Source organism: Macaca fascicularis, chromosome 3 (assembly GCF_037993035.2).
Source record: "Macaca fascicularis isolate 582-1 chromosome 3, T2T-MFA8v1.1".
Classification (NCBI taxonomy): Eukaryota; Metazoa; Chordata; class Mammalia; order Primates; family Cercopithecidae; genus Macaca; species Macaca fascicularis.
In genome coordinates, this window is record NC_088377.1 from 94871500 (window position 1) to 94888365 (window position 16866).

Here is a 16866-nt window from a genome sequence, read left to right on the forward strand (position 1 = left end):
CTCAGCCACGTATGTCTTAATTTTGTTTTTAAATGTTTTTAAATTTTGTTTTAAAATACTTTTGCCACCCTGGGCAACATAATGAAACCCTGTCTTCACCAAAAATACAAAAAAAGTTAGCGAGGTGTGGTAGTACAAGCTTGTGGTCCCAGCTACTCGCGAGGCACGGGTGGCAGGATCGCCTGACCCTGGGAGGTAGAGGTTACAGTGAGCTGGGATCATGCCACTGCACTTCAGCCTGGGTGACAGAGTGAGACCCCATCTCTATATACATGGGCAGAAAATCACCTAATACAATTAAATCACAGGCCAGGTGCAATGGTTCATGCCTGTAATCTCAACACTTAGGAAGGCTGAGGTGTGAGGATCACTTGAGCCTAGGAGTTCAAAATCAACCTGGACAATACAGGACCCTGTCTCTACACAAAATTTAAAAATTAGCTGGGCATGGTGGTGCGTGCCTGTGGTCCCAGTTACTTGGGAGGCTGAGATGTACATATACAATGTGAAAGATTTTTTAATTTTACTTTTTAAAATCCTTACTGATTTGAGATGCTAGCAGTTCATCATTTTTCTGCCATGTTCATCATTTTCCATTGTGTTAATATACTTTATTTGTTCATCTTCTTATTGAAAAATATGGTCGAACGCCCACTATTTCATTATGACAATATTTCACTGAACATACATAACTTCTGGGGCTGTCCTGCAAGAGTTTCTTCAGGTATAGACCTACAAGGAGCATTGCTGAGTCAAGGTGAATTTGCTTTCTAGGGCTGCCATAACAAAGTACAACAAACTGGGTGGTTTAAACAACAGGTATTCGTTGTCTCATTGTTCTGGAGGCTGGAAGTACAAAATCAAAGTGTTAGCAGGGTTGGTTCATTCTGACATTGGTCAGGGAAGCATCTGTTCCAGGCCTTTCTCCTTGCATTATAGGGGGCTGTCTTCTCCCTGTGTCTTCTCATATCATCTTCCCATTATGCAAGTCTGTCCCTGTGTCCAAATTTTTATTTTATTGGATTGGAGCCCAATCTAACCACCTCATTTTGACTTATGACATCTGCCATGAGCCTCTTTCCAAGTAAGGTCACATTCTGAGGTATTAGGGGTTAGAACTTCAACATAAGAATTTTGGGGAGAAGCACAATTCAACCCGTATTATTTATCTATCTATCTATCTATCTATCTATCTATCTATCTATCTATCTATCATCTGTCTATGAAGATATTGCCAAATTGCTCTCCAAAGTGGTACAACAACCTACAGCCCACCTGCAGTACCTGTAACCTTAGCTTTCTTTATTTAAATAATAATATACAAGCAGACCTTTATGTGGTTTCTGATTTTTTTTGTTTTGTTTCATTATTGCTTCTATTAAAAACTGCAGCATTTCTATGAACAAGCCCATAATATTAATATAAACTCAGTATTGTGGGACTTTTTTTTTTTTGCCAAGCCGATGAGAACAAAATATCATCTCATTTCCATTTCCCTTTGCATTTTCCTTATTACTCTTGAAGTTGAGCATTTTATTTGCCATTCAAGTTTCATTTCTGTGAATTTCTTTGTCCTGCCTGTGTTAGTAGGGCTATAAGTAAAATTGGCATAACAAAGACCTTCAATTCCAGGGACTCAAACAGCACAGAAGCTCCTTGTTCACTTGCATAACAGTGCAGAGGTGAGTGGGACAACTGGGGTAGGTAGGCAGCTCTGCTGCAGCAAGTAACCCAGGATCCAAATTCCTTCCACCTTGTTACCATCCCATCCCTAGGGTACGTTTTCAGTTCACCAGATGACTCCTAGCCTTCAATAAAGTCTGAATGACACAGTGGACTTTGGGGACTTGGGGGAAAGGGTGGGAAGGGGGTGAGGGATAAGAGACTACAAATTGGGTACAGTGTATACTGCTCAGGTGATGGGTGCACGAAAATCTCACAGATAACCACTGAAGAACTTACTCATATAACCAAACACCACCGGTTTCCCCAAAAACCTATGGAAATAAAAATAAAATAATAAAATAAACAAAAAGAAATTATGCATGCTTCTAACCTTCTGACATTATTATACAATTCAAAATGTATGTTATACAAATTCAATAAACTTGCTTTAATGTCAAAAAAAAAAAAAAAAAAAAAAAAGGTCTCCACTGCAGCCTACAAGAAGGGGGTGGGAAGAGTCCAAGTACAATGCAAATAATGCCTTTTTCAAAATATCTGACTAGGAAATGCCCACATTACTTCCACTAACATCTAATTGGCCCAGGTGTAGTCACGTGGACACATCTAGCTACAAGGAAGCTGGAAAATGCAGTATTTGGCAGGGCAGCCATTTGTAAGCAAAAACTCCAGGTGTTCTATAATCACATGGAATAACAGGAGAAGGATACTAGAAGAAAGTTCACCATCTCTGCCACAATATTTTTTTGCCTACTTTTCTATAGAGTTTTTGTCTTGCATTTGTTAATAAGTTCTTTATATGATTTACATACTAATGTTTTGAAGGTTGTATGCATACAAATATCACATTTCTATTTCCCGATATAAATAAAATATTCATTATATTCATGGTATCATCCTCCATAACAACATTTTACTTTAACATATTTTTAAGATTTATCAAACTTTTTATAGTTTCTGCTAACTGTATTTTATTTAAGAAATTCTTTTCTGTACCTGTGTTAAAATTTTTTTCTTCATTTTTTCCTCAATGTTTTACTTTTCATGTTTAGATCTCTAATTCACTTGGAATTATTTTTGTGTATTTTTTAAGGTCGAAATCCAAGTTCTGTTGGTACAGATAACCAACTGGCCTGGAATATTCCATAAACAGAATACCCTTTCCCCAGTGACTGGTGATGCCATCTCTTCCACAGACAATGCTTCCATGCGTTCGTGGGGGTTTGTTTACAGCTCTGTAGTGTCATCCCTACCAAAGCCACATTGTCTTTATTATGAGAGTTTTATAATAAGCCTTGATCACTCTTTAGGGAACATTTCCACAATTTCTTCTTCAAAATTGCTTGACTATTCTAGGCCGTTCTTTTTTCCATGTTACTTTTAGGATCAACTGGCATGTCATGGGAAAAATGTGTGGGTTCTTTACTTGGGATTTCATTGAATTCATAGATGAACTTGAGGGGAATTTACATCTGCATGAGATTTATTAATATTCTCTCTGTCCATGAAAATGGTATACCTCTTTATCTATCTTCCACATCATCCAGTACCATTTTATATTTTCTTCATAGATGATTTTCATATCTTTTGTTAGATTTACTTCTAGTCAACTTATACTTTTGGGGGTATAAAGCCTACTTCTAGTCTATTTTCTAATTTGTTGTTTCATGTAAACATGGATACTGCTGATCATTGTATATTGATCTTGCATCAATTGATCTTATTAAAATCTTAAAAGTTCTAATAGTTTATAATCCTCTTGGATTTACTATTTAATATATGAATAGTAGTAATTTACCTCTTCCTACTCTTTTTTATATCTTAAATTTTTCCTTTGTTCTATTGCATTGGTGAGAAAATCAGTATAATGTGGAACAGAAGAGGTAATAACAGGCCTCCTTGTTTTTGCTGACTTTAATACAAATGTGTCTACAGTTTCACCATCAAGTATAATATTTGCCCTGGATTTTTGTGACAGGTTAAGGAAGTTCTCTTGAATTTATAGTTTGCTAAGGATTTCATATCATAAATAGCTATGAAATTTTATTACATACTTTTTCTGTATTTATAGGGAAAATTATATGGTTTTCTTCCATTACTCCATGACTTTTTTGTTAAACCATATTTAGATTCCTGAGATATTTTAAATTCATTACTCAGTTTAATTTACTAATATTTTACGTAAAATTTTTTTCATATATGTTCATTGTGATATCAATCTAAAATTATTTATTGGTATTTTCTTTGTTCAGTGTTGTTAAGAAGACTACAAAATTAGTTGTCTATTTCTCCCTTTGCTTTCAATTATCAGTTTGTATACCAGTCCCACCATCTGATGTTCTTTTTGCCAAGGGGACTTTTATCTATTAATTATTCATGATGCATCCAGATTTGCTATTTCTTTGTCAATTTCATTTCTATTTTTCTAGAAAACTGAGTACTTCATTTCATTTTCTCTTAAGATTTTTAAAGTCTCTACTCTCTGTAGTTATGGCCTCTTTTTCATTTTTACATCTACATAGTTGTCCACTTATTGTTTAAGCCTATTTGAGTTGGGTATTCTACTACTCAACATTAAAGGCATTCTAATTGACAGAGACAAAGACATAGGGAAACGTGGTGTACATTCATACCATAGCAGTGAACTCAGGACCTGTCTTCCACACCACCATGACGTCTTCATGTTCTCCTCTGCTTCTCATCTCTTGTCCTTCAGGACTTGACCAAGCTGATGCCTCCTCCAAGAAGTCTTGCCCAACCATCCCCACCCCAGTGAGCCTGGATGTTTTTATTTTGCTTCCCTCCATAACACCTCTTATCAGTCTGAATGGAAATGATCTGTCTTTCCTGCTAACTTGGGCACTCATCCAGAGCAAGGAAACCATATTCATCGTTCATCCCCAGAGGCAGGCAAATGCCTTGCACATAACAAGTGCTCAACAAATAGTTTCTCGACAGAACTGTAAATGGAGCAGTGTGGTGCATGTCAGGAAGAGTAGACTAAGGCCAGGCCTGGAGAGAGCACTTTGCCCAGAACATATCATTCTCAAGCTATAAAAAGACAGCAGCCATAAAAATACATGCACAGGGGGCTGCATGTGTAAAACCAAAGAGCTCACCCCCTTGGGTAGGCAGTCTGCCCTCTGCCTGTCTGTTGCCTCTTCCTCTGTGTCAGCCTTATTTATACTGGGGACATGGCAGAGTGCCTCCTGGCCAAGAGTCCCTGGCTGGCAAGCTGGGGCGGCCCCTGCTTACTCCAGTTTCTGTCTTCATCCACTCCCCTCCACTTCTCCACCCACCCTCACCCATGCCATAAGGCAGAGAAATCAAGGCAACCATGGAGGATGCTGGGCTTTGGAGCCAAATAGTCTTGAGTGAAGTCTTGCTTCTGCCCCTTCCAGGCCATGCCCTCCTGGGTAATTCGCTTCTCCTCTCTGCACCTCAGCTTCTCTCTTCCCCATCCTCCGTCCCAAGATTCCAACTTTTGAACACACAGGAAGCTGCATGAACTCATTTCTGAGTCCCACTGCAGTCAGCAACTGTATATTCAGCAGTGGGATATGGGCCTCTGCCATTCAGGGCCAATTATCCTTTCTGCTCCTCACATCTCCCTCCACAATCTTATCTGCTGTGCGATCTCCTCCTCTCCCCATTTTTTCTTAAATTCTCTTTTTACTAGGTGGAGGAGGCCCCTGGTTAGGAAAAGCCTAGAAGCAATTTAATGGTACACTTAATCCTTTTGTTGTTGTCTAGCCCTCGGAGGGCAGAAAGCCAGGTGCTCCCATTGCTCCTCCTGGGTAACTCAATTAAAGGAATTAAAAGGCTTCGGTTACATTATTAATTTTGAAGCTGTGTGCTTCTCACTCAGTAAGGACCCAGGACAGCTTCCAATGCAGATGGTCTGCAGACACTCTACCCCAGACAGTCACATGGCAGATCATCCCTAGAACCCCTTGCCTGCTTGCTTAGCATGGAGCAAGACTCTCACACAACTGTCCCTCTCATGTGACATTCACAACAACCCTGTGACTTGGGAAGGACAGATTTCTTTATGTTTCAGGTGCTTTCCCAAGGCACTGAGGACACAGAAGCTCAGTCAGTTAAGAGACTTGCCCAAGGCCACTGCCGGGTAGTTTTGTGGTATAGCAGAAACTAGAACACAGCTCCGTAGACATTTAGGCTGGGTTTTTTTTTTTTTTCTCTCAGATTTTGCAGCACGTAAGGTGATTATTTGTATAGATCAGAGTATCTTTATGTTTGCAATGAGCACAGACTTGGGTTGATACTATACTCTAGGGGCATGCTTTCCAAAGATGGCCACAACAATATTCTAACCCATGTGCTCTTCTCCAGTACAGCCTTGCCACTCCCCCACAGCAAGAGACTAAGTCTAATTTTCCTCCCCTTGAATCTGAGCTGCCCTTAGTGGTTGGCTTACAATCAATAGAATTTGGCAAAGTCATACTGTGTGACTTTTGAGGCTAGTGATACAAGGTCATGCAATTCCTCTCTGGTTTCTTTGGTTCAAATGTTCCCCACATGAGTGCTCTTGGAATGTCCCTCTTATATGCAGCTGCCATGATGTGAGAATCCCAACCAGAGAGTATGTTTCCACACTCTGTTCAGTGGACAGTCCCAGCTGAGCACAGCTTCAAGTTGGCCCAGCATTAGACGTGTGGATGAAAAGCTTCCATATAACTCAAGCCCCCAGCCATGTGAGTCTTCCCAGCTGAGGCCCCAGACATTCTAGAGTGGGAAAAAGCTATTGCCATGTTGGGAGACGTTTCTCCATGGATCTCATGCAATTCTGCATGTCTTGTAAGCAAAGGTGCTGACTGCCTTTATTCCAGATTATCCCCTAGAAGGCACTTTTACAGTGAGCAACCATGGAAAAAAGAGGTTGTGGAGCAAAGGACGGGTTTGCTTACAGCCTTGGAAAACAGAGATAGCATCCTGTGTAATAAAGATCATCTCCCTGTGGCTTAAGATAGACACGCTTACTTCTCATTATAAAAGACTCAGGTCCCTATGCTCAGGGTTCCTCTCTCATAATGCCACCCACTGTGTGTGCAGGTGTCACATGGCCCTCTTTGCATCATCCTGTGGGAATTGGGTCTCAGGGAACTGACACAAGAAAATACTTATACTCAGGCTACTGCTGTTGCTGTGAGTAATAAAGTCCTTTGTCTCTGACACGGGAATCTCACATTTTCTACCTGCATCCATGAAACTGTGGCAGGCTAGCTTGTTACTTTGCAAATAGGGTAAAAATCTCAAACCCTTTACAGTTCTTGATACCCTAGTGTGTCCTGTCTGAATTCATGGAAGCATCCAGAATCCAGGAGCATAATCAGATGGTTTTTGGTTTACGGCGTAAGCTTCAGGTGGCTCCTTATGCAGCAGCAGGTCACCAGACAGACACAAACATAATCAAGACTGATTTCTTTTCTTCATGGGGCCTCCGGTCTGGGAGGAAGAATACGGCATGATGTACATAGAAATGGTAGGCAGGGCCAACATATACAGGGTGTCCTGGATGGGCAAGGACAGACACGCAGATGTTCATTCCAAGTGTCCATTCATGAATGCTGATTTTTTCATAGCAGCTGAGGAGACTCCAGGGGAAAAGATCGCTGTGGTTCAACATATATAAACATATCTGATGCATGGGGATGACCTGATGGAGACTGAGGACATGGAGGTTTGGGACAAAGTGTGGAAACTGAGGCCCAGCCAGTCTGGTGTTGTGTTTGCTGTTGGGGGAAGGGGTTGCATGTATGAATCCAAAGAGCTCCATCTCTACAGGCTGGAATCCTTTGGTGCCCAAGCACGTTCTCTTATGGGGCACACCTAACTGAGGGTAGCACACAGATAGTGGGGAGCTGTCTCATTTTACAAAATTTCTGGTGACCAAACTGAATGGTCAGGAACCAGTACCCAGGAATAGGGGTACTGGGGGATTCAGGGTCCCAGGGTCAGTAGGAGCCTGATGTGCAGAGTTGGCAGGATTGTGGCTGCAGATGGCACTAGAGGCATCAGTGGATTTGCAGCTTCACTGGTGGTGAAGAGGCAGTGCTATGACAAAGGAGGGGACCACTAGCTCCAAGAAACAGCCTGCCAGACCACAGGGGCCTGGATCTGTAGCCTTGGTAGCCAATGTAAAAGCTTCATCCTCAAGCAGTCAGCAGAGGCTGGTTTATGTTTGGTCTCAAAAGGCCCCTAAATCAAAGTGGCTTAAAACAATACAAATGTCCTTGTGGTTCAGTAGGGAGCTGGGATGGGGCAGGGGAAAGCTTTGCCCCATATAGTGGTCACTCAGGGACCCAGGCTGATGCAGGCTCCATCTTCTCATGCTGCCCTCTCTACATGAGACCTAGGACTCAGTCGAGAAGAGAGCATGTAGAATTGTGCACCTGCTCTTAAATGCCTCCACCAGGAAGAAGCACATAACCTCTCATTTCACTGGCCAAAGCAAGTCAAACAACCATGTGTTATATCAAAGGGTGGAGGCCAGAGTGTAATCCTCTCATATGCCTGAAAGGAAGGGCAGGCTGGATCTATTGTTCTTAACTGTTACCATAGTACTACTTGGATGAGCTTGGGCCACCTTGCTGGAAGATCCCTTTTGAATGGGACAAAGATGGTACACTCATTGCAAGCTCTCTTTATAAGTTTGACACGCAGCCCACCTGATGGGGCCTGGCCACAGCTACAGGTACCTCTGCCCACACAGAGCTCTTTAAGCTTTTGGGGGCCAGCCCTCTGCCATGCTGTTTTAGTCTTGTGTGGGAGAAAGAGGTGAGAAACAAACCATGCGATATTTCCCCCAACCTGTGATCCCGTGCAAGGCATTTCCTGTTCTGTTCTCTTTCAATACATCTGATTATTTCCAGGAGGAAAATTGTAGACTGGGGCCACTAGGTCTCCCGTGTCTTTCTAACACTTGTTAACCTCTCTTGGTAACAAGGAAGAAACAGATCTGTATCTTAGATCCAGGTAATTGTATTTTTTTGGTAATATTCATTTTCATAAACATCATCTATTTGAAACAAGAGATACTAGTTTTCAGTCTATTTTTTGATGTGTTTCTTTTGAAATATAGTTATTTAAATTTTCAAAAACAGACTTAGCTCACAAAAAGCTTTAAGAAAATCATAGTACTTGTTGAATGAGAGTTGGCCCAAGAATGTGAAGGTGTTAAGAAATGACTGAGGTTTGGCAGAGAGGCGTCTAATAACACCTCGTTTTTCCAGTGAGAAAACCACAGCAGAGCAGGATTTGAACTCAGGCAGTCTGGGTCCCGAGTCTGTCTTCTGGATGTTTAACCAGTACCTGCCAGCAGTGTAACCTTAAGCACAAATGATGTGAAGTATATAGGCCTCAGTTTTATCATCTGGAAAATGGGGATGATAAAATTGCTTATCTCAGAAGGTTTATGTGAAGATTAAATGGGTTCAAATATGCACAACTGTTAGAATAGCACTGATAACTTGATACTGGTTATTTCTGTTATCACTGTTTACACTATCGGTGTCCATCTCGAGTGCGCTTCTCTCCAGCTACTTTCCTTTTGCAGATCAGGCCTGGGACTGAAGCTCACTAAAAGGAGACATTTAAGTCTTGTGGTTTATTCTGTTTTTATTTATTGGAGCAAATGTTTTCCTTGAAAATTAAGTAATTGAGTTAGTGATCACCAAACTAGGCCAAACTGGGCCTGGCCTTCCCTGCAATCAGTGACTTCAAAAGCAGTTGTTGCTTAAAAACAGGCGATGTAGCTGTTGGCCCCCTCCTTACTCCCCAATTCTCTCTATTCATTTCTTTGTTCTGTGATCTATTTCACGTTCAGGTGGGAGTGGCTGACTGCCTGGCTGCAGCAGCTCCTCTCTATTAATCTGGGCTGGGGGGAAGCTAGGGCTGGAGGCAAGCGGGAGGATGAAGTACAGCAAGCTAATTGCTGTGTCAGACATGTGATGTCCCAGACCCTAGAGCAGCCCACGCAGGAGGAGAGACAGATACCGGCGCTGGTGCCGAGGAGCATGTCAATCACAAGGGGATTGACAATCCGCAAGAACAGCTCACAGAGTGCCTGGCCTCCGGCATCCTCTCCTAGGACTCCAGGCTGAGATCAGACACAGTCTTTCAGGGGCTCAGGCTTCCACTGTTTTCTGCAGAAAATCATGTAATGGCTAAAGGGCCTGGACTCCTGAGTCACCAAGTGTGGGGTTGAGTTCTGGCTCATTAGCTGCACAAGTCTTAATAAATGACTGAATCTTCCTGAGTCCCTGTTTCTTCATCTGTAAAATGAAAATACTAATATCTACCTTAAAGGTTTGCTGTAGAAATAAAATGAGATCACTAATGTAAACTAGTCAGTAGAAAATAGCCTCTGACCCCATTTTATGCTGCTTTGTGTTCATGAGCGGAAGGCTATAAGAAATTGCAATAGGCTAATGAAACAACTATTCTTTCATCCACTTTTCTCTGGTCAAACGCTCCTGCCCAAACCAAATTACGACCTTCTTTTTTCCCCTCACAGATTGCTTTTGTTTTCCCTTTCTGAGTGCGTTCTTTTTCATTTTATAATATTGGTGCCCTTAAAATGGCAGTGCTGCTATCTCCTTAAGGGAACGATAAAGAATTGACTACTAGATCAATCCTTGGTGCATTTTCTTTCCACTATTTTTAGTGCACACACAAACAGGGTTTCATCTGGTTAGCCTGTGGCCACATGTCAAACTTTTTTGTTAAACAGTAAATCCGTGGGATATGAATAAATGCTATTCATACAGAATCCAGAGTCTATGTACAAGCAAATTTGGAAAACACCCAGTCGAGCAAAGTTTTAAAAATTTACTTTAGGGCCCTTCCAAGCCTTTACTTTGCTGATGTGTAAAAGAACAGGATAGGATTCAGTGTTTCCCAAACTTATTTGCCTATAGAACCCTTTCTGCCAGGTTGGACCACTTGGAAGGGCTGGTGCCTTGAAAAGCTTCTCAAATTTTACTGTGCACGTGGATCCTAGGGGCTCTTGTTTAAATGCAGATGCAGTTTGGAAGCTCTGGGATTGGGCTGGACACTCTGCATTTGTGCCAAGCACTCATGGGATGCTGATGTTACTAATCTGAAGACCACACTTGGAGAGTCAAGACCCTAAAGGGCTATCACATGGCACAGATGTTTGGGGAAATTCTCTTTACTGGGAAACAGCAGAAGAATCTAGTCTCAAATCAAACTGTGTTTGGGGCAGTGGAAAGAACACTCACCAGGAGTTGGAACATCCAATTCTAGGTGAAACAGGAGAACTGGCCCCAGCTGGGTGAACTTGGATAGGACATTTCTCTTCTTCAGACCTCGGTTCCCTCATCTGTAAACATGAGTAGGAGATGTTGCATTAGTAATAATAACTAGCCCTATAGAGATGCTGTGAAGATTAAATGAAATTTTGTGAACCAGCACTTAGCAAAATCTCCAGCACTAAGCCAACACTGGTTAGAATGTTAAGCCACCTTCACATTGAAGCTAAAATTTTGTGTTGGAATCACACTTATGGTTGCCACAACCCTCTTAGTTTTCCACAAAATATATAGCTCGGCTGTGTTGGCCCAGACTCACCTGCCTCCTCTGCCAGCCATTGCCTAGATGGGGTTGAGCAGATGCAGGTTGTCCCATGTACTGACGGACTGTCAGAGGCTGCCCAGAGCCCCGTGCTGAGAAGGATGCTCTCAGGGCTCAATGGGAAATAGCTCCTAGGCCAATTAACCGTGTCTGCTATGGGTGTTGAGAGGAACAGCATATGCCATCCACTCTTGCTCCCCTGGGCCCCGCTCCCCACTTTGCTTATAATCACACAACTTTTATAAAATGATGACAGCCTCCCTCCTCATGCTCAGCCTACACTTAAAATGTCCTCTTTCTTCAGGGCACAAAGCCAACAGGTAGCCATGCAAGTAGCTATGGACCCCACTCTGCCCTGCCTTCCCTACATTTGAGTCTGGTCTGGGAGCTCAGGCCTATGTTCTAGGACCAAAAGGGGTGACTCTCCTGTAGGGAGGCTTTAAGAGGTCCCCTGAGCCTTAGGTTTTTCCTGATCTCACAGATATCTGATTTTTCCCCAACTGGCCATATCACCATTCTCTATTTTACTGGGGTTGAAAGGATCTTCAGGCCACTTCAAACATGAGTAAAGCCATCGATGCCGTGCTCAGTGACCTCAGTCTTCAACTGCTTCTGCCCTAGCCCACATTGTTCTAGCTCCAAAGGCTCCCACTTCAGTCCAGGCACCTTACCCCCCCATCCAGAGAAGTGGTGCTACATCCTGTTCCTCAGACCAGAAGCCTCTGCATCGTCATGGATGCTTTCCTTTCCCTTGCTAACTCATGCCTGGCCAATCCACATCCCGTTTGCACCAATGTCGGAAATGACAGGCGCCCACGAGGCTAACATACTTCACATCACCATTCTCAGATTCATAGAGGTGAGCCTGGTGCCTGCAAACTGCCCCCATCCCTCCTCCCTGGGACCTGATGGATTGGCTCAGGGGTCAGCCTGAACCCCAGCTGGACCATGCAGTGTCCCTTCCATGGAAGTGAGAGAGAAGGCTACACAAACTCAAGAGCTGTCATGGCCTTGCTTCCACCCCCCACCTCTCCACTCCCCACACCCCACCTTCCCCACCCCCTAGGCACATGGGGAGGCAGAGGAAGCCAATCTGTAGATACAAAGGAGAATGCAGAAGGTGAAGGAAAGAAAGGAAAGAGGAGAGACAGACGGCCCTGGCAGTAATGCTTCTCTGCCCAGGGTTCTGTCAAACACCACTGTGCCTTAGTAAGAAAGCCCCATTCTGCTTAAATCAGCATTTGGGTATCTCTGATTTAAGCAACTACAAAAATTCTAACCACAAGTTCTCCCAATTCTACAAGAGCGATATGGCTCAATCTGAGAGTTTGTTTCCTTCTGAACTGGCCCCATCCAGGATACTACCCTTCACACTTAGATGGTTGCAGTAGTCGTCTAGTTATCTGGTTTGTCACTTTTATAACATTATTGTTTTTCTAAAATTAATACCCAGGAAATAAACATGAAACATGAATGTAATTTTCCTACTCAAAGACAGTCCAAATTCCCCATACTTATATTCTTAACTCGTTTGCTCACTATTCGAAGTTCTTGTAGATTTCAAAAGCATGCCCAATAGTCACTACTCTTAAAGTAACAAGGAAGGTGATACAGCAGATGCTGCAAACTGGCTCATTCAGTGTTCATTCCAGCCCCTTCTAGTACCTTCCAATCCTGAAGAGGCTGGAAAGTAAAAGACTGCATTTCCCAGATTCCCTGCTTCTAGGGTTCTGGGTGCATTTAGTTTCCACCAATCAGTATATATATGAGGATGATATGGAACTGAGTCAGATAGAGAGAGAGAGGTAAGGAGTATGTTTCCTCTCCTGCATTCAGAGAGAAAAAGAATGATGGTTCTGGAAGTTCTCTCAGAGAAGTAAGGAAACCCTTAGTCCATATAGTCTCCCTTCTCATTGGCCCAAATTAGACCATGTAACCATAACTGCATCCATTGCTGTGGTGAGTGGATGATATTATGTCAATTAGTGTAAGCCTGAGGCAGAGGTGTCCCCGCTCCTAGAGCCAAGAGTGGGGACATTTCCCTCACCACACATGTAAGCCTTATAGAAGAGGTGAACACTGAGATATAATCCCAGATGATGACAAATAAAAGAAAGATGTTGGAATGGGAAATACCATGACTGTTTCTTCTCAGCTATAGTCTAGGCCCCTCCAGGGCAAGAATCTAGTCCAGTAGTTCTTCCAAAATGCTTCAGTAATCGTTAATTTCTGTTTCCACTGGGCTTAAAGTGACATTGACTAGCAGGTATCTGTCACTTTGTTTTCCTCTTTAGTTCAAATTGCCTCTCATCTGTGGGGGCTATGAAAAGTGGACAGGGGCGATCTATGAAAGTGTCAGTTAGAACCCAAGTTTGTGAATTCCCTTTGGTGAATAAAGCATCATCTGTATTTTCTATGTTAGTGACAGTCTAGGAGTTGCTGTCTTCAGTGGAGTTAATGTTCCCAGCATATCTCATCATGATGCCAGCTGTGTGCCTTCACTAGAAAATAGAAGTGAATAGGCTTCAGCAGCCCCTACCCTGGGTAAGCTTATACTTTGATGAGGAAGAGAGTCATTTACCAAATAAACACATGTCATTACTTATATGCTAATTGCAAGTGCTCTGAGTGCCAGGAAGGAAAAGCATGGTCACTAGAAACACCTTATGCCTCAGTCTTTCCCTGTGAATATCGTACTTCACTTCCTTGGACCAGCCTCCCCCAACACATATCTACCTTGGGCATCATTTCTGAGGCTGCATGGCCAAGGCCATAAATCTGTGCCCTTGTTTAGCGTGGCATGTCCTCTCCCTCTAATCCAATCTTCCCTCTGTGTGTTCTCGGTGCTCGCTCATTCGGTTTGACAGCTATTTAATAAACCGATCTGCTTGCCTTTGACATGAGGCAGAAGTGGTGGGTGTTGAAGAGCTGCGAGGCCCTCGTGGACAAGGAAGCCCTTTCCCACTCAACACTCTTCCAGCTCAGTACAGATAAATTGTGGAGAACTGGAAATTAACCCAAGCTATCTTCTTTTCTTAAGAAAAAAAAAATCACTGGAGACCCAAGAAGCAGAGCAAGTACCATAAGTGAAAGAGATGGCAGAAGAAATCACATTTCCTGGCTCCCAGGGCAGGGATGAACCCAGATCAGGAGCCTGGGAGCCTTCCTTCAATCTAGCTTTTATCACTTCAAAGCAGAAGGTCTTAAAGGAATGCCCTTTATGATGGATTCTGTCTTCAAAAACATGAAAGAAAGGGCATATTTTCTTAAGCCCAGTTGCTGGAAGCCAAGCAATTTCTCCGAGGTGCTTGGGTTGCAAATCTCCGTAATCAGGATGCAGTTTAGTGTGGCAGAAAAAGCACTGGTTCCACAGTCAGCAAACCATGCTGGGATTCTGGCTGCCTCTCACAAGCTTTATGACTTTGGGTCATTTTTCTCAGCTCTCTGACCCTCAGTTTCCTTCTTTATAAAATGGGCATGCCATTCACCTCACAGGGTGGTCATTAGGATTAGATGAGAAGGCATACGGGAACACTCATGGTACATAATAGTTGCTCAAAGAATGGTAGCTAATTTTGTTGTTTACTGATCATACTGAAAAAAAAGCAAATCTGCTACCCATTCCATCTCCAAGTAACTATGTATTCCTGTTTGTTATTGGTGTATCATATAGAATATGTTTACTTGCATTGCACTTGCATTGGTGGAGCCCATGATCTATTTCTTCTATGTTTTCAACCTTGATCTTAGGGTGCAATATCATTTCTCACATTCTAATATCTCTTTAAACAAAAAATGGAAGATGTACAAGCCAGGTCTGGGTTATTTTTGAATAGGAACTTTAGACCATTGGCTTAAGAGTATGCAATCTCCCCTGAGAGTGGATGTGTCTCTCTGGCTGGGCCAATCAGAGCAGATGTGGTTTCAAGACTAAATCTAGGTGGGTTCAACAGCTAAAACTGAGAAGAGCCAAGGGGTTTGAGTCCAAGCTGTTCTTCATGGACCAACAATGGTTCAAGGTAGAAAGTGAAGTTTGGGTGGCAAAATCCAGGAGCAATGGTTATGCCAACTACCAAGTATGACAATTCCAATTACATGTTCAGGAATTCGGAAAATGATAGTGGGTGGTTCCAGGAGCCCAGAGAGTCTGCAGCAAGCTGGACTAGGTTCAGGGCTCCAATTATTATCTGTTCCTTATACACTGTAATTCTAACAAGTAGGCCACGGTTGTTTTGGAGGCTCCTGGGCATCAATGTCAACTCCTAAGTCAAGACCTTATGTTATCTGATAATTTCTGAAATATCTATATATTATTCTTTCCTCGTTGCATGGTTATCTGAATAAGTAGCCAAAAGGAAGGACTGGAAAAACTGAGTGACTGGGAGAATTACTACCAAGTGACTGGGAAAATTGCTGCTGAATATGAATGCTGTGGCTTTGCAGAATTGTTCTTTCAAGGGACTTGGCCTATATTTCAGTCAATTGTTTCCATGTCTGAGAACAGTCAGGAGTATTGAATTTTCACTGGGGTTGCTGTCCACAGGCTTCTGACCATTCATCCTTGACTTCTTTTGGTTGCACATATTAAGTAATGCTTTTGTTTGTTGCCCAACTCTGTCAGCCCTAGGAGCACAATATTCTGTCAACTACCTCCATCTCTCCATTGGTCTGTCCTCAAGGCCACCACTCTGCCTTTGCTGCTTATTGCAATAGTTGTGCCCACCTTGCTTCTGATGGTTAAGAGCTGCCACCTGCCCTCTACGATTCTGGGATCTGGTCATCCCCGTTGCTCTCAGGAGCTCAGTTTCATATTCACATCTCCTGTTGGAAGCCCTGGTCCATGAAGACAGTCACCATTGAGCTGCATGACAATTCTAGCACATTCTCTGGGCCCTCCTCCCAAACTTGGTCAGTTGGTAAGTTTCCTGGCCTTATGAAATATACCTGTTCCAGCATACCCAATTCTTCCAGGCTTTTGATTCTTTCCTCCCTATCTGCCACGGCAGTTCTGCAGGTGCTCCTTCACTTAGTGGAGGCCATCACTTTTCTCAAGCTTCCAATAGCCATTCTAGCAACCCATTAGCCCTGACTTCCGGATCCTTGCCCAGGTGTTAAATCCTAGATACTGGAGAGTTCCCCATACTAATACACTCTTCTGTATCCAACTTTATTTCCTCCTCTTTTGATCCTGCACAGGCAGGGCCCATGCACACTTCCCAGGACCCACCAGTACATACTAGCTAGATCCAAGCTTTGACACTTGTTATCGGTCTTATTGCCAGTAAGGGGGACAGTGTGAGAGGCAGTGGGATCCTGAGTGAGGACAAACATTGTTTTGTAATTATTTCACTTGTGCTTTTCGCATGATCTTCAAGCAAGGGGAGGGGTACTATTTTCTAACAAGTAACAGTGAGCCACTTACACCAAGTGGGTTCAGGGTTATTTAGGCACTCAAGATTTTCGTAGCAGATATTTCACACCCAATTATCAGGGTTTCTTTCCTTCTGAACCAGAGTTCTGGCCTTTGGGAGGGAGACTTGCTAGGCTGAGAAGTCAAACTTCTCTTAA

General features: G+C 42.9%; 1 long non-coding RNA gene across 1 annotated transcript in view; it reads right to left on the minus strand.

The window, feature by feature from the left end:
* Positions 1-16866, minus strand: part of LOC107129163 (uncharacterized) — a 69543-nt gene that overhangs the window by 17185 nt on the left and 35492 nt on the right. Inside the window, exon 2 of the long non-coding RNA XR_001489346.4 lies at positions 10947-11047. This is a non-coding gene — a long non-coding RNA (uncharacterized lncRNA). The remainder of the gene's footprint in view (positions 1-10946; positions 11048-16866) is intronic.